Source organism: Centroberyx gerrardi, chromosome 10 (genome assembly GCF_048128805.1).
Source record: "Centroberyx gerrardi isolate f3 chromosome 10, fCenGer3.hap1.cur.20231027, whole genome shotgun sequence".
In the NCBI taxonomy this organism is placed as follows: domain Eukaryota; kingdom Metazoa; phylum Chordata; class Actinopteri; order Beryciformes; family Berycidae; genus Centroberyx; species Centroberyx gerrardi.
In genome coordinates, this window is record NC_136006.1 from 9,717,679 (window position 1) to 9,735,991 (window position 18,313).

Below are 18,313 nucleotides of genomic sequence, written 5' to 3' on the forward strand. Positions count from 1 at the left end.
AGTTAGTCCTTCATTAATAGGCCCTTTTCACATTCTGTTCAGAAAGTTGTAATGCACCGGTTTCTCAAAAATCGCTCCACAACCTGCCCAAAATGTTTAGTTACATTTATTTGTTACATTATGTATTTAGTGCTAGTAACCATTACAATTTTGTTGTTTTTGTTGTCTTTGTTGGATTGGTTTGTCAATAAGTTGCAAGAAAGAAACTTGCCACAGAAGGTGTGATGCACCGGTTTCTCAGCAAGGAAGCTGTTACCATGACGATGTGAAAAGGGCCTATTATAAGGAAATATTCATGGAGACTCTCCATAGCTCCATGGACAAAGGTCTGTGATAGGGCTGGACGATAATTCAATATTATCGTTTATCGTCTTTCAGTGGAATCATATCGTGATGATATGAAGATATTTTAATATCGTGACACACTTTTCTGCTGTCTAAATTGATGATGACAAGCAAATTTTACTTAAAAACTCTGATAAAATGAGGTATGGTAGGAATATTATTTGAAAATTTCAGTTTTGTTTGACATCACACCTAACATTACCATTCGGTTCAATGAGATGAACATTAATTTGATTATTTAACGTGATTTTGCATACATGAACCATATCGTGATATATATTGATATTGAGAAAAATCCTTATGATTATCATGATATTGATTTCAACCACATCGTCCAGCCCTAGTCTATGATACAACTTTTCTAGATATTGTGGCATCCATTCCTTCTTACACTTTAGGGCTTTTCAAATGTCCCCAAAGGTAACAGGAGAACACAAAAAGTAAGGAGTTCACAGATTCAGGCTTTCTTTGAAGCAAAAGTTCAGAGAGAATTTACTTACTATTACTACTCCTAAAACCTCAGAATGTTTAGCCAAGATGTAGTATCCCCTGAAGCTAGAAACAAGAGAAACAAGATCGCCAATCTTGTGCTATAATCAAGCAACACACTCTGCAGGTGCTCCATAAATAATTAAGAGGAAATCAATTCATCACTTTGACAGAATCCATTTAGAACGACAGTTGAATGAAATGATCATTTTTGGAATGAAAGTCTGCCTCCACTGCACTGTCAAAAACCAGCTCCAAAAGGTATCCTGGTTCAGAGTCTTGGTTCTGTCAAATCTAGCTTCGGAAAAGAGTTGCTCATGTTAGCCAATGGTGATTAAACTGATCAAAGGAAAGCTGTGAATTTTCCCTGCAAATTCTAAGGTATTTTCTCTTATACCTTCTAGACTATATGATGCTATTTGGGAGGATATTCCATATATCAGATGTTTGTTTGTGGGTTTTTTTTGCTGGTTATGTAATTTTATTGTGGCATCTATCAGTGAGTGGATCAGAAGATGAGGAAAATCACATTTAAAGGTCAAATTTATGCTAAAAAATCTCCGAGGGAATGGACATTTTGCAGGCAAAAAGTGAGCTCTGAGCTCATCAGAATATGACAAGTTGTTGCCCTGGGAGGATTGAGTTATAATTCCACTATAATGCCACTCAAACAAATGATGTACAAATAGTGCAATCAAAGCGGGAAATGAAGGCATATCAAAAACTTTTAATACCACGATAATGCTTCACACACAAAAAAAGAAACCACTCAGATATTTTGTGAGCTATAAGTGGCACCCGACAACCCAGAGGAAATATCTTTAGTTTCAGAGAGACTACAACACTTTAATCCTAATAAGACTGTGAAACCTAAGCGTATTTCATGCTGAATAACTGGTCTTTTCAGTTTTTTTGGTGATGCTATACCAGAAAGGTGCACCTATTAGGAAATGAGGCTACAATAAATGTATCAAAGCTGAGGGGATCCACAACAATCACAAAACATAATAATATCCCAAAAATCTAAATCACTTGGTATGAAATGTGACAAGCCTAAATCTACAAGCCAAGGAAAGCTAGTCAAGAGAATTTGAATGTCCTGATGATCTAAACTCCTCTAGTGATCTGGGCTTCTTCTGAGCAACTTGCCCAAGAAGCCATTATTTTCAAATGTGGTTTAAGTCAACAGAAATCTCATTTTTATAATCTCTTTCTTACACTGTTGTATGAGCTCATGCTCATCATGTGTTAGTGTATTAGTGTTGTTAACTTGTTGTGCCGACTAGGCTTTAATAAGCTGTGGGGATTAATGGATTCAAGCAGTTATATGATTGTTGATCCTGTATCTTGGTGGGTTTCCTTTCATTTTGCAGCACTTTGTAACCATTAAGACAAGTAGTATACTGTATTATGACTATTAATTTGCCATGCATTCTTTTGTGAGAGCTCAACTCGCAAAAAGACGCTGATTATCAAAGGCTCTGATCATGTAATGTGCCACAAACCCTTTCTGCCAATCCACATTTTCCTAGATTTGAGCCATCAAAATCAAACAAGTTTGAATTTATCTGATAGGCAACAGCCAATTCTGCAAGCTCGATCAGGAAGCAAACTGTTTACCCACTTACAATGAATACAATCTGATCCAACTGTCATCTCCCCAGTCGAAAATCTGCCCAGACCAGATCTCAATCTGGAAAACTGATACTGGTCAGGGCCGTGCACAGACATTTTGGGGGGCGGGTGCTCAAGCGGAAAAAAAAGGGCACCCCTCTTTGAGAATCGCCAAACCACTTTGTATAGTTAAAATAAATTGTGGGCCTATAATAAGATTTCAATAAAATTAGATGAACAGTTAAACTTTCAAATCTGAGCTTGTAAAGGCCCTGGACTATTGTATTGAAATGACAATAAGTTGGCTTGCCTACAACTACCAGTAAATTTTGTGTCACAGGAGTAAGAATCGATAATTTACTAAGCTATATCTTAAAGCTTTTGCTAATCAGTATGAGCATGTACAGTGGACGAATCATATATTTGCACATTTTCTTGTGACGGGTGACAGGTCGGCTAACGTTTCTGATATCCAAATATGATTGCATAGACTATTAACCACGTAATGCATATTTATTTGTTTCAGTTGCCTGACAAAGGAACTAGCCTACCGGAGTTCAATCGTTTTCATTGAGACGCCATTTTACGCCAGACTAGCTTGCTTGTTGTTAAGCTTAATGGTGGGCTATTGCCTAAATTAGGCTGGCTGTATTGAGATGTTTTAATAGTAGTTTAATTTCACAACAGTGACAAACAATGCTGAGGCTTAGGGCAAACACTACCGTTACCTGGCTGTAACCAATGAAGGCAGGTGAGGGAGACGTGATGCTGCTGCAGGGCGCTCGGTTTGCTGCGTTACCTGTGGAGGCTGTGACAAGGGAAGTGGACGAGGGAGGGGCGGGGCTCGTGCGGTCTCGCAGAATTAGAAATTAAATGCAGTTGTCGGGCATTACAGCACGCTTTTAATTGAGAATTGATGCCATGGGCAATTTAAAAACTAAAATATAAAATTAGAAAAAGAAATAGAAAAAAAATGTCTTGCAAAAAGGCCACGTATCTAGTCAGAGGCCAGAAGGGCAGGTGCTTGAGCACCACCTGGGGTCTATCTGTGCACGTGCCTGCTGCTGGTACCAAATCAGGGCTAACAACTGTGGTTAAAAAACTGTGGCTGGTCCCGAGCATTTGGCTAGCAATGCTGCTGAAAAATATTAATCCCAAACATTTCACTTTATGCAAAACATTATGTAAAAGTCAACAATGAACAATAATAATGAGTCAATAATAATTGGATTACACTGCAAAGAGGGTCATGATCATAAAAGAGTTCAAGAACTAAAATAAACTTTCTGAGAAAGTGACTTTTAATTGAGACAGCCAAGTATATGTCAAAGATATAAAGCAGGAATATGTTATAGTCAACTTGGATTACAGACAACAGCATAGGTACAATACCAAAATCCTGACGGTATTGGCACAAGGAGGCAGCATTGTAATGGGCCCCAATAAATCTAATTAGTTTTAATGTGAATGAACTTTATGGAGGAAGCTTCCAGGCTGATAGGGCAGAAGAAAATGAATAATGTACTTGTGGGGGATAAGTATGTGTGGCGGACTGCAGCCTTGGCAAAACATCTACAACACATAAATAGCCATTTCAGGCCTGCTACGATGAGATATGCAGTCTCACTACACATAGGAGGATGAACAAAAAAAACCAGAAAAATCAGCCTTCCCGCTAAAGCCCTAAACAATACCAATAAAACACAGATAACTCCTGCCAATCCGTTACGAGGAGGAGGATAATGCAGTCACGTTGTCAAAAAAATGGACGAAAAATGTCAGCCGCAAAGCGTCGGGGCCTGCCCCTTGAAATGGATGGTGCTCATCACAGAAATAAAAGAGCCATAAAAAGCGATCAGTTTCCGCTCACAATGCGATGACTTCTTGCATTAACTAGGGAAGCCTTGGAGAGGCGTGTGCCAGTGGTTTCTTTGGGAGGTGCTGGATCATGAAGACATGCCTCATCATGCCTCAGACAAATTGGGATGCCAGTGCCGGCAGTGCCAGTCTGTCGCCCCCCTTGTCTGCTTTGCCGGGCTCGGAGCCGCCAGCCAGACAGAGTGCCGCCCGTCAACTTCTGCAAAGCTGAACAGAATCTGCGAGGGGATGATGAAATGAAGATATCTGATGCTTTTATCTGCTCCGCACTGTGTTGCTCGGTAATAAATGTGAGTCTGTCTGAAACAAGAGATGTAGGGCGGCACATCGGCTCGGCGGTTAGCTCCGTCGCCTCACAGCTAGACGGTTTGATTCCCCCACCCACCCACCCTGCCCTTGCTGTGTGGAGTTCACATGGGTTTCCTCAGGGTGCTCCAGTTTCCTCCCAATATTCTAATGACATGCAAGTCAGGTGGATTCGAGACTCTAAAATTGCCCGTAGGTATGAACATGATTGTCTGTCTGCATGCGTTAGCCCTGTGATGGACTGGCAACCTGTCAAGGGCGCCTTTCGCCCAATGCATGCTGGGATAGGCTGCAGCCCCGCCGTGACCCTGACAAGGAATACACTACCAGTCAAAAGTTTGGGCACATGCATTTTTCTTTATTTTGACTATTTTTCACATTTTAGAATAATAGTTAAGACGTCAATAACACAAGTGGAATTATGCAGTGACCAAAAAAGTGTTAAACAAATCAAAACTATCTTATATTTTAGATTCTTTAAAGTAGCCGCCCTTTGCCTTGATGGAAAGGCAAAGGCTTTGGAAAGAAATTCACACATAGGCATCAACTTCACTATTTATATTTGTCTAAGAAATGCATTTCAAGCATTTAAGCAAAAGCCTTTAGATCAAAATGGCTTTAAGATAATGAAAAACATAGTACATTCAATCAGGTGTGTCCAAACTTTTGACTGGTAGTATAAGCAGGTAAAGACAATGAATGAACAAGAGATCTAAAAACATGAAAACAAGAGTGAAAACCCCCATTTTCAGAAGTGCAACAGTCAGTCTTTTTTAGTTTTAGTTACTTGTACTTCTCAGTCGCTGCCCTGTGGTTGTGTTTCAGAACCGTCGTGAAGCCCTTTTGTTTTGCTTGGTTGCCGCAGTGACTTATTTGCTAGATCCTTTTACTTTAAGCGGCAAGTGTTTTGGTTTAGTGTTTGAGCAAAGTGACAGTGAAGTGAGTGCTTGATGACTGAGTGGATGGCTTTATTGTGCAATCCAGTCCGGGCAAGCCATGAGTCAAATAAGCTGCCACACAGGCCTTGACAGAACTGCATGAATACAGAGTGGGAGAACAACCCTGATTCAGAGGATTTTACTCATAAGCCAACAATATGCATCAACATGCAGAAGTGATGGTTTCTTAAAACAGTTAGCATCATCGATTTACACTGAAAAATGAGAGGTCAGCTTCTCTAAATATGTCTGGGAGCCATCATAAGGACTTGTGGGCAAGGATGAAGGAACTTCAAACTGCAAACTCATTTAGCATTCAGACCAAGTGTCTGCTGTGGCTAAATATAGTAACCATCACTATCAAATTTTGATAGCTAAGAGAGCTAATTGTGAGACGGCATCTTTCTCATCCCATTAGAAAAGCAGAAGCACATTCATCACCATATTACATTACACAGACAATTTCATTAATCAAAATGTACTCTATAACCTTATCCATGCCTGAACACTGACAAGCAAACCTCGCTGAAATGCAGGCCCGCCCTTCTGTGACACAAAACAACGCACAAGTCACAGATTCATGTCACTAAATTACATTACGATATGTTAGCGCTCACCCAAGTTCTTTAAAATGAGGCTGAAAAGGCACACTGGATAAACCAAAAGATAATCGATTTAAAGCCATGCTCTAAGACATTCACGGGCAAACATCTCAAACTGTATGACAAATTACAAGTGAGAAAGCTTTTAAGCATTACTTTTTAATGCCATTTCTGCTTTGAAAATGGTACACAATGGGCCAAGACAGGAAGGATGGAAAAGCCTGACAGCCAGACAGAGAGTAAAGGCTCATTTATGCTCCCTTTACGTACGAAAATAAATACGTCCGCTTCAAACGATGTAACCGTCACTGCCCACATACAGTACTTACCACATACCATGCGTCCTTTACGTTGGCATGGATGTTAAGCAATACATCCACTAGAGGGCAGTAGAGAGTCAACAGTTTCTGTCCACCGTCGCCAACATGTCTTCGTCGTGTCTCGCTGGTCTCGCTTGAACTATTGGCTACACTGCCCCCACGATTTCCGGTGGTACTGCTCCGTTTTGTCCGTATCCGTAAGCTTTCAGAAGACGTGCACAAATACGGAAGAAATGAACGCAGAGTACGGACAGAAGGCTCCGTCCGTATACGTATTTAACGTTGAGCATAATTGAGCCTTAAGAGAGAGCACATGGCATGCACCCCAGCCCACCGAGCCACAAGGACGCCTGAGTGCAGAGACCAAATTAAGGTTTTCAAATAATGCCAGACACCATTGTAGCCAACCACTCTAAGTCAGCTCGGTTGTTGTGATTTGCCTCGACACATTGGAGCGAAGCTAAAGACACAACCAATACAGCAGTGAAGGTGATGGTGATGCTCTTCTCATCCTCTCAGTCATTGACTTCCCTTGTCTCAGTTGTGATTTACTTACAAGATCAATCTGACCTATCACAGAGACAGCGAGAGACATTTCTACAAAATGTCAATGGGCAACAGCTGGTAATGAATACAAAAGCAATCTTGGCACCTAACTTTTAATGGACTATGGTATGTGATTATGGAGGCTGGCTGCAGTTCTACCTTGAGGAGAATAGGGTCATTCTAACTTGTAGATTCAAATACTGCTTCCAATTACTGTCCAGTGACATGCTCTAATAGAACTGGAACGGCATTTTAAAATGATTATTTCCTACATTATTTGATTGAAATATCTGTCAAAGATGTACACTCAATGGTAAATGTATATTCCACACAAGTCATGTGCAAATTAAGTGTACTGACATATTGAGGGCATAACTATATACTGTAGCGCACACGGTACATCAAAGAAGAAGGCTCGAACAGCAGCATGCAGGAGAGCTGTAGAGATCTCCCAGAGAGGAAAAACCCACACAACGTAGATGACACAAATAACTGCCTCACCTTTAGGCCACAAACACATTGAAATTCATTCCTCATGACGTGTATCTCATCTCTTTCAACGTCAGCTAAAATGGAGGCTGACATGACTGCTGTGGCTTTAGATTTCCTCTCTGGTTACTGTGGTACGGCCTCACCATGATGAAGTTCAGCCTCTTCCCGCCACTGCTACAGAACAACACTAAAATCTATGCCAAGTGATTTCTTGTGTGGCTGGCCATAACCCTTACAGCTCCACTACATCACTGGGAATCAAAATGCCATGGGTTTGGCAAAAAGCCAAGCCTTCCTACGGCCATATCCAAAACATTTGAAAATAACTTATAATAACTTGAGGGATTTTTATGTAGATCCATATATCACTTAAAAAAAGGTTGGTAGCATAAGGTTGTAACATGCAGTGTGTTAAATAAGCATTAATAGATTACCTGTCAAGCTCACAACTGTGCATCATTCTGTGATTAGCAGGCCACAGTAACAGTGTGACAGTATGAAACTGAGGGTGTGCTTGATTAACAGCTTCTTTGTTAAAGTAATGGAAACAACAGAGTAGTCCCAAATGTCCAAACTCTCCCACACAGCACTAAGCATACTAAATCAAGCATACCTAAAGGTTCTTACACATGATCAGCGGCAAAACAGCTTTGCACCAGCTGAGCTGTTGTTTTCCCGTGGCGGAGGAGTGGCGCCCACCTCGGCGGCAGCGCTACCCTTGGCAACGCACACCGCTCCAAGTTTGCCACCCAGCCGCTGCAGTCTGAGTTCAAATTACTTCAACTTTGACCGTGTTTAAGGCTGACCTTTCAGAGCGCTACCAGTGAGATTGTAGCTTTGTGTTCTGTAAGCAGGCGATGTGAAGAAATGGAGGAAAAACTCACCCTGTGTGTTAATGAATACCGCAAACTTTACAACACCACACTGAAAACATATCACGATCTTGGGCAAAAAAGTATTGCAATGTTGAAATGTCAGTTGTCAAACTTGGCTTACATGATGACATATCAACTCACCGACTCGTCTACCTGCGCTCTTCTTTGCAGTGAGCGATGCACAGAACACTTACTGTATGTGTAGGCTGCTTAAGACACAAGGAAGGGAAGTATTCCCAGTCTGGTCTGTAATGTGGCGTCTGAGGAACCAGGCCAATAAGAAGGTCTATTTATCACGCTGAAAGTTTTCATTAGGACCAGCACCTCGTTCTGTTCACTCATCTGGCAGATTTATTTACCCTCGACTCATTTGGTGTTTTACGGGAGCGGGTCCAACTGCTGTTAACAGTCTGTCCTGACAAAAAAATGTCTATGATACAGGCTCTTTAAATTCTGTATTTGGTTTTTAGGTACATTTTATGCAACCCCATTTTCTCGTATTGGCTGGATGATTCTACTCTATGACCCTCTACACCCTCCTTTATTTGGCAGACAGCGGTCTGGATCCAGACCCACCAAAGGATGTACGGACCACACAGTGTTCCAGGTAAAAAATACTGCAATTATTTATTCCAAGCCAGTTTCAAATGAACTAGTGTAGCTTTGTCACTTGCTTTGGCGGAGCCACCAGGGTCCTGCGGTGGCCGCGCTTTGTCCAATCTCATGCTTTTATGCAAATCACTTAACTCATCAAAGCCGCAGATACCGTACTAGACTTACCAATGATCATCTGCACAAGTGTCTGAGAAGTGCACTTACTCCATTTTTTGCCAAGGCTCAAAATATTGGCAGGACACAGAAAGGCTCATTTCTCTCATTGAATGGCAGAGGGAAAGTAGAGGAGGAGAAGGGAAAGAGAGGGGAAAACCAGAGTGACAGCAACATTCTTGGGAAAGTGCGTCATTCATATTGTCATAATAACTGGACCCTCAGATGTTCAGAAGATGTGCACTTTGGTGTTTTTTTAGGATTATTGTTATTTTATTGAATGCATGATTCGGATAACAGAACCACCTTTTGTTTTTTAGTAGGCTAATGATGTCAGAATAGGCACTTTTAGTTTTTTTGTAAATCAAACAATTATAATTAAAAACAGCATAACAAATATCCATAACATTCTGCACCGGCTCTCCAAAGCACATTGCTTTTGCTATATTGTTGTTGAAAATATAAAGCATTTATAATTGTTTGAAGCAAATCTAAGTGGTTTAATTTTATGTTTTCATAGTCGAACAATAACCATGCATCATAAAATATGAACAATTCTAAGTTTATAACTATGCCGATAATCCAGACCTTTGTTTTCTAGGAAATGTGTGAGTCCTTTTCAGATTTAATTGAATATCTCTGCTTTACAGAGTGGCAGTTAAGACTTGTGGGGGAGGCAGTGGCTTAGCTGTTTGTTTTGGTGCAACACCAATGAGACTTTCAGAGTTCAATGTACAACAATTGTCTACTTGGATTATAAGCTTCTTTATTATAATCAATAATTTACCTTTAGTGTGAGGTCATGGACTTTCAACAACATATTCAACAACATCGTATTTTAATTTCTTTCCATAGCTATAACTGCACATTTTATTGAAATAGACTTGGAGGAGCAGTACGGTGCTGGTTTCATACTAATGTGTTTTTTTAGTATTGTACATTATTATACCACCCTTTTGGTTAGCTGCGCGGGCATATTAAAATGATTTATGCAGAAGAGAGCAGCACACAAGTGCTATTTTCAATTGAGACATCAAAGCACTGAATGCAAAAATACCTTTTTAAGTGCCTGGGACTTTAGCTGTATTTAATTTTTTTTTTTTTTCTCCTGCAGTTCTTGGGCTCACATGGCTCTTAATATAGCTCCAGATTGACACACTGCATGAACAACAAAGGAGCTTCATCAGGGCTGGAGAGGAGCCTTTATTCAGCAAAACAATACCCGCCTCATCCAAGAAAAACTAAGACAAAGGAAACAGGACACGAGTGTGGAGTATAGGCGGGAACATGATCGCAGACCCAAGGCACCTTCAGCTGTCTCATTTGCAAGAGCCTATGATTAATTGAGATATGTAATAAGTGCTGAGAGGATTAATTCAATCACAGCGATGGTGAGACCCAAGGCTTTGACATTTGTGAGAGTCAACGCCCCAGCCAAGCAAGACAAAAATATTAATTATCTTGACTTAGGCAACTCACTGATACGCTTACATCATAAGCATTTTTTTTTTTTGGCATGGACATGATGATATGAAGATTTAGCCACTAAACAAAAGCCCTGAAGTCTTTCTTCTCCATTTCGATTATAGCGGTAATAGCTGCAATTTTCATAGTGGATGACTAACTGTTCGTATTTCCGAACAGTATTTCTGTGTATGATGTTGAAATCACGTCAGCCTCCCAACGATCTGACAACAAACAGCTCTAGGTGGAAAGATGAACTTGTTGTAATAGAGTTTTTGGTGACAGTGAGGAATAGGGAGCATGGGCTGATAGTAATGATGTTATCAGTCACTCTGTGATCTTGCACTGATAGATGGGAGTGTCTGCTGAAACTTCTGAGGACAGGCTGTGAGTGATAAACACGTATGCTGTCGACGGTACGGTAGAGACATTTTGAATTTCTTAACCAGCTCCCTAATGTGCCTAGATAGAGTCGTTTTACGGATGTGATCAGTCAATATGTCAAACCTAAAATCGGAATCAGAATCACTTTATTCTGCAAGGGCAAATTTGTCTTAGAAGCTCCGGTGCAGAGACATATTGACAGCATATTCAGCAATATCATGCTGGTACTGACATGCTGCAGGGACAAGAGGACCACACATACAGTGCAAGGGGACATTACTCTATAAATATACATTCAGCACATGTCAAAGCCAGCTATATTTTGAGCTTGTGCTGTCATACAGACGTATTCCTGAAATCAAAAATGCACAGCAGATGCCTCCTCCTGCCTCGCTATTTCAAGCAAAGCGAGTGACTGATGTGAGCATATCAAGAGGAAACACCGGTGACAACACCTTGTTAGCCTCCCAAGCCAACCCAAGTTAATCATAAAGCAAGCCACACCTGACCAGCCTGTCTCATAGAAACACACAAGAAACACACATCCGGGTACTTGTGGGCTACAGCTAACATGCTAGTGATGTCAACAGTCTGTCTTCATGGGTGTTGGCGTTACATTTGTTGATGCTTACTATTTTACAATCATTTGACAGCAGAGAGCAAAGACGAGGCTTACAAAAACACAAACAAATTTGGTTGTCTGATCATCTAAAATCTAAAAATATTGTCCGTTTGGATGGGTAGGCAATCTATAAGTGTATATATGTTATTTCCAAGTAATTTGTCCTCTTAAATGTTATATCAATATAGTATTTTTTCATTATTCAGGACTTTATATTACTAAACATTGATTCATTAAATCAAAAAGATGCATTTTCATCATACATTTTCTTTTAGTTCCAACTTTTCCTGATGGGTCTCCTGTAAAGTTAAATGCACCTGGGTTGGTAGCATTTGGTCACAAATGACACTCAATGGCATCTTAGCAAAATGTAGCTACAAACCAGGTTTGGGATACAAAATAGTTAGCAACCTCTGCTCATAAAGTTAATTTAAGGTCTTTATTATTTTGCTATTTGGTTGGACTCTTTAGCCTGTGAGCAGGAAGCCTGAAATGTGTCCTGTACCTTTAAAATCCAAGTTCTGTTTTGCCCACTTGACAAATTAATCTTTTTCTAGTGCCTCACGCTTCAAGCAAGTAGCAGACAGATCCAACATATCGTAGTGGTGACACATTTCAAGCACAATCTTCACAGATTTCTGCATCACTCAATACAAAGCAAAGCGGTGTGCAGAATGCCCATCCAACACAATAAAGCACAGGGTGGCAACTCACTGGGTGTCAAGGATCGTTTTAAGACTTGGTCACCTCATTTTTATCACCTTAAATTTGACTCTGCTTGAATTGAATTGATTTCCGTGAACACTTGTGCTTTCTTCTACCATGTTGTCCTGGCAAATTGCTGGGAAACTAGAAAATGCTGTCCTGGATTGCAATTTAATCTTCCAAGCCTCAAGGCTAATTTGCGCTGATTTGGAAAATGGGTTTGCATATTCACAATATGAGCGCATCAATGCTCCACCCAGAGGAGCCTCTTGGAGGTGCTTTTCAATTACTGTAGCCAGGTGGCTGAAAAAAGAATCCAGGCTAACGGTTTTCAGAGCTTTTGCATAATGCTGCTCAATGGATGAGGAAGTCGTTTGTGAAATAATGGTTATTGCTGATGGCAACAAATCTCCCCAAAACCTCTGTTTCACAATCTTAGGAAATAACAACTCATCACCCAAGAATAGTATGAGACAGAAACAAGAAGTAGACAGGCAGAAGCTGATCCATATCCTCCAGGAAAGGGGCACATCATTATTTGCTTTAGTACAATTCAGAAACCTACTGCAGTCACACTGAATCCCCAATCCATTACTAGTGTAAAAAATTAATTGTGTATCTTGAATATCTGACAAGTGAAAATGAGAGGGAACAGAGTCTCTTTTGGCCCAGTAAGTCCTTAAATAGATCCCGGTTCATTTTGACAACCAGGACATAATCTGTTGCATCGTTCTGAACATGTTCTCCCCACGGTGAGTGTCACTCACTGAAAACCTCCCATATGCCTCTCTTCTCTGTGGGGAAAAAACAAAACAAAAACGATGCCCTATAAGCATCCCAACTGCCTTACATTTTACACACACACACACACACACAGCTCATACATTATACACACAGCAAATATGAGGAAAAAACTCAAAAGTAGTGTCCCAAACGAAACCGGTATTACATGCAAGGGTGTCATTGCTTAAGAATACGAAGATGCATTTGAATCAGCAGCGTTCTCGTTGGCATTACATGTAAGTAATGTGCATTTGTTTATTGTATCCCATGTGTATCTCCATCATTAATTAGCCTACTGCATGTAAAATAGGATACAGAATATTTAACGTTACCGCAAAGGCAAATGACTAGGTCAAGTGTTTGCTGGTGAAAAACCCGATCAGTCAAAAAGCAGTAAAGGATAAAAATGAGGAGATAACAGCCTCTGCTGGTCTTCAATCAGTTTGGTTAAAAGTGACAAGTGGACAAAACTGCAGCATTTTCGACGGAGAAAGGCAAACTGGACGTAACGTTACTTCAGAGTCCACCTTGCACGAGCAGAAACTTAATTGCGCAACAAAGTTTCCCGTTTAGTCAAGAATGCATCTAATTAAAAAAAAAAAGAGTCAGGGACCAAATAGGATATAAAGGCGTATTTTAGATGCTGTAATGTCAACTTCGACTTTTGTTGACAGAGAGCACCGCGCAGCAGCGAAGTGAGGAGGCGGAAAGTGAGCGGAGCAATAAAACAAAAGAAATGTTTGCAGCAGACGAGAGCCTCGACAGCCAAACTCCAAACAGTTGAAAAACAAAAAGCCTTTCACTACTCCAAAAAAAAAAAAAAACAAAGCACAAAATAAATTGCTTTTACTTACCGTCACTGGAGCAAGATGAAGTCCAAAGTGTCCCGTTAAAAACCCCACGGTCCTGCGCGCTCCACATCAACCTCTCTCATTCTCTCTCTCTCTCCCCTCCGCTCGCCACAGCTGCTGGAGAAGTTTGGTGACGTCAGCGTGCACTCGGTCCCAACCGGCAAAGCTCTTTGGTCGCAACTGGAATAATACACAGAAAAAAAAAGGAGGAGAAAGACGTACGAGACCGGAAAGGACGGTGGGGAGGCAGACGCCATATAAGGAGGCTCAACTGCTTACGACAATGTTAATATTCATGTTTTCTAAATGTATAGTTCCACTTCGCAGTTCTGATTGGCCGAGCCACGTTCAAAGCCGTTGTAAAATATCAGTTAAAGGGTAAGGTGCACCTGTGATCGCATGTTACTGAAAATCGCCATCGCTCATAGGCTACAGGTATTTATGTGTCGCTTAGCAACCGCGAAGTTTGTTCAAAAACTAGGCTGGAAAATTCATATTTAAAGCTGCAATAGGTAACTTTTATGGATAAACATTTATTTAGAAGTAATAAAAAATTAATCTGCTCGTTTGGTGGTCAAAGAGAGCAGGATAATAAGTCAGAATCTTAGAAACAGCAGTCACATTCATTTCAAAGTGAAATAAGTCGAAACCTATCTGACCAATGAGGAGAAATCTGAGGCAGAAGGCGGGACTCCGTCCTGTCAATCACTAGTGGGAAGTGTGTCACATTCCTTTTGTTGGTTTGAATTTGCAGTGATTTGATCTCTTTCCTCCCGAATTTACTTATGGCAGCTTTAATTATAAAAAAAAAATGAAAGAATTTTAAACATTTGCGTTAGTTTTATAAAAGCAATAATTATCCTCTCTGACTTGCCTAACAACACCTTTTAGCTTTCCCCAAATCACTGCATGGCCTCTTATGTCTTCTTGATTAATTTTATATCTCTTCTGCTGAAGCTGTCATAACTTTTCTTGTATTCCATCAGTAAATTTGAAATATATGTCTGTGTCCTTTGTCACATATTTTGTTATTTCTGATCCACCTGTCTTAAATCACTAAAATGCAAACTGCTACTATATTATATTAGGCTATATCAAATGGTTTTCATGCACTTGCTGTCCACAAATTGTGTATGTTGTTTAGTGGGCAGAATTAAATTAATTAAACAAGGGAAAAGCATTATTGTGAAAATGTAAAGTTAAAGTGGCATTAATAAGCTATGACTTTTATTGACCTTTATGGTCGATATCTCAGCACCTGATGAAGTAATCATTGAGCCACTGGTATTTATCAACAACCCCATCAACTCCCGCAGATATATTATGGGCATTTTGTGCTATGGGACAGTGAAAATCTGACTTATTGCCCCTTTAACTATGAATCCTCACACCTTAGCTGCAAATTATGACTTCCTGCAATCCTCTTTGCATATTCAGAGCGAACTGTAGGTCACTGGTACAAAGAAATAGAGTGGAGCTCTAACACAGGTGAAGAGAAAGAGCATTTGAGCTGTTTAAGACAAGTGATTTCAATGGTCATGCATTTGTTTCTCAAAAACAACAACAAAACAGGTGACATAGGGCATACAAAGATGTCATTTTCAGAATATAAAGCTTGGATAAACATGCTAAATAACCTACATATGAGGAGAACCTGCAGGATCAAGCCACTGTGTCGGCATACAGCCATCCTGCTGAAGTACAGTGTTGGGGTCGTTACTGGAAGAAAGTAATAAATTACACATTGCTTGTTACTTTTCATTAAAGTAATGAATTACTTTACTTATTACTCCCCGACAAAAGTAATTAGTTGCACCTCTTGTTACATAAATTTTGCGTTACACCCTAAAACGATTGTGCGAGTCTTACTTGCGTTCTTTGGGCCAATACTGCAGACATGAGCCCACATTACCAGCAGAAGTCTAAATAATGACAGACACAAAATCTTTCTTTTAAGATTTTTAATAAAGACAGAGCCTACAGCATTAAATTCAGACTGTCTGAGTCGTATTTACCACTTTGTTTCCATGTTTATGGGCGCTCTACTCGTAAGTCCGATATTTCCGACATGACTTGAAGGCAGGATAAGACAAGGGGAATGTTTCATAAATATTACGCCAATAAAGAGTTTAAAGAGGCTAAAGAATGTAACACAAGTAACGACCTGCCTGTTAGATCAGTAACTGTAATGTGATTCCTGAGATTTTGTAGCTGCCCATGACCTCTGACCTTCCTGAGGAGAAAGGAAAGCAAAAAAAGCGAATTTTCCTACTGGGATCAATAGCGCATCACATTACATTAACATATCCATCTATTTTTTAAGGCCTCTGAAGAAAATCCATCCCAGAAGAAAATTCAAATAGGTTAGTTGCTGAATCCATGATATAAGAGTGATAGGCTTTGTCGACTCAAGTACATTGTTTAAAGCTTTTACAACCAAATTAACTTCATTTCATGGTAGCCCAAGTCTGACTTAACGGATATTTCACAGAGGATTAACGCCTGGTCCCAAAGGAGCTGGCAGACAGTCAGCTTCAAATGGTTTTCCCTCATCCCTCATCTCAAAATCACCCCAGGTGCTGTCACAGTATTTACAGTCTCTGTCTCTTAGTCATTATGAGAAGAGCAGCTTCAGAGAGCGTCTCTTGATGACATCGCAGATATGAATATTACCTTCCAGTTTTCAGGTTTTGGGAGACACAAACAATTCTTGTTTAGGGTCACATTCTCTTCAATTAATATGCATATAAGTGTATGAATTTCCATGTGAAGCCAGCAGGGTGGTGCAGAGTTAGGGAGCCAATCCTTGGACTGGAAGGTCTGGGTTCAATCCCCTGCGACAGAAAGCATCATCAGCCTCGCTAAAATGTCTTTGAGCAACACAGTGAATCCTCTCCACTTCCAGAGGCGCTGCTCTGTATCTGACCCTGTGTTTTCATCTCAGTGTGCAAAAGGGGGGGCAAGCGAAAAGATGAATGTCTCCTTTAGGGATCGATAGAGAATCACAAAAAATCAGAGATGTGACCAAGTCAGCTTTGCTCAAGTCCCAAGTCAGTCTCAAGTCCTGAGGCATAAGTCTCAAGTCAAATCCAAAGTCTAAATGTAGATTACCAAATCAAGTTCAAGTCCATGTCACTAATGTCAAGTCTCAAGTCTAAATGTAGAAAACAAGTCAAGTCAGAACAAATCAATAGTACCGTATCAATTTAATATCTTAAAATCGACCTATCTATCTTTTCAATGCAATATCATTTTATCATGAGTTTGATTTGTATAATCAGTTTCAACTCAATAAATTCAATCATCCCATACAAATTCAAATTCAGTTTCTAAAGTCTTTAGAAACTTTTTCAAGTCATCAAAGTACAAGTCAAAGTCAAGTCCCAAGTCTCCAGAACCCAAGTCAAGTGAAGTCTCAAATCTTCTCTTCATGGATCAAGTGAAGTCTCAAGCAATTAAAACTGTGACTGTCTGACTGTGTACAAAAAACCCAACAACTTTTCTTTATTATACAAGCTTATGCACATTTCAGATTTTCACTCCGCAACAATATTATTTATTTACAATTTACAATATTATATTATTTGATTAATATTTCTTCATTAGGGTGATATCTTATGATTGGTGACTTGATGATTGTGGGGTAGACTGACAACCAAGAGAAAAAGCCAGAAATGCCTGATATTATTATGTATTGCCAAGAGCAAAGCGCTCACTGGACAGGTGCATATAGCCAAATATGCTGCAGGTTTGTAAATTGAAAACAAGGTCTCTAGTGTTCAGAGGGGTTAAAGACTGACCGTGCCTGGAGGCCATGTAATATACTGTTTGGACTTGAATGGAGTCTGCTATTGATTTGCAAGGCAAAAGCTACAAACAGTCCTCTTCCGCTTTTTTCCCCCCCTTATCCTCACCTGGCTTCTCTCTTTCACTGTGCATGCAACAGAAATTATGTTTCTGTTAAAAGGGTCACCTGCATTAAAGATGCTGTCTCCACCGTGTAATGTCAAAACCAGCTGAATTTCATTGGAAGCTGATTGTTTTTGAATATTTTATCGTGGTGTGCCGGTGAGCCTTGCAGCTTTTTTTTGGGGCAAATATTAGAAATTTACACCGTCCACAATGCACATCAGGGCTTAAATGGAATCAGAAATCAAAGTCTCCTTTCTAGTTGCACTGCATAGACCTCTTTCCAAATATTTATTAGTCCTTCTGCTTTCTGCAACAGCGGCTTGTTTCAGCTACCTCTATATTTCATAATGTTATCCGCAATTCCATTCTCTGTCCGGAACAGGGGAACTCCATTTCCTTTCACCAAATATTCATCATGG

General features: G+C 40.1%; 1 protein-coding gene across 2 annotated transcripts in view; it reads right to left on the reverse strand.

Annotated features, from left to right (window-relative positions):
• gulp1a (GULP PTB domain containing engulfment adaptor 1a) overlaps window positions 1–14,080 on the reverse strand; it is a 90,629-nt gene extending 76,549 nt beyond the window's left edge. For both annotated transcript variants that reach the window (XM_071900886.2, XM_078285894.1), the window contains exon 1: window positions 13,986–14,080. The gene's annotated coding sequence lies outside the window, so the exon portion shown is untranslated. The remainder of the gene's footprint in view (window positions 1–13,985) is intronic.
• Window positions 14,081–18,313: the final 4,233 nt, after the last annotated feature.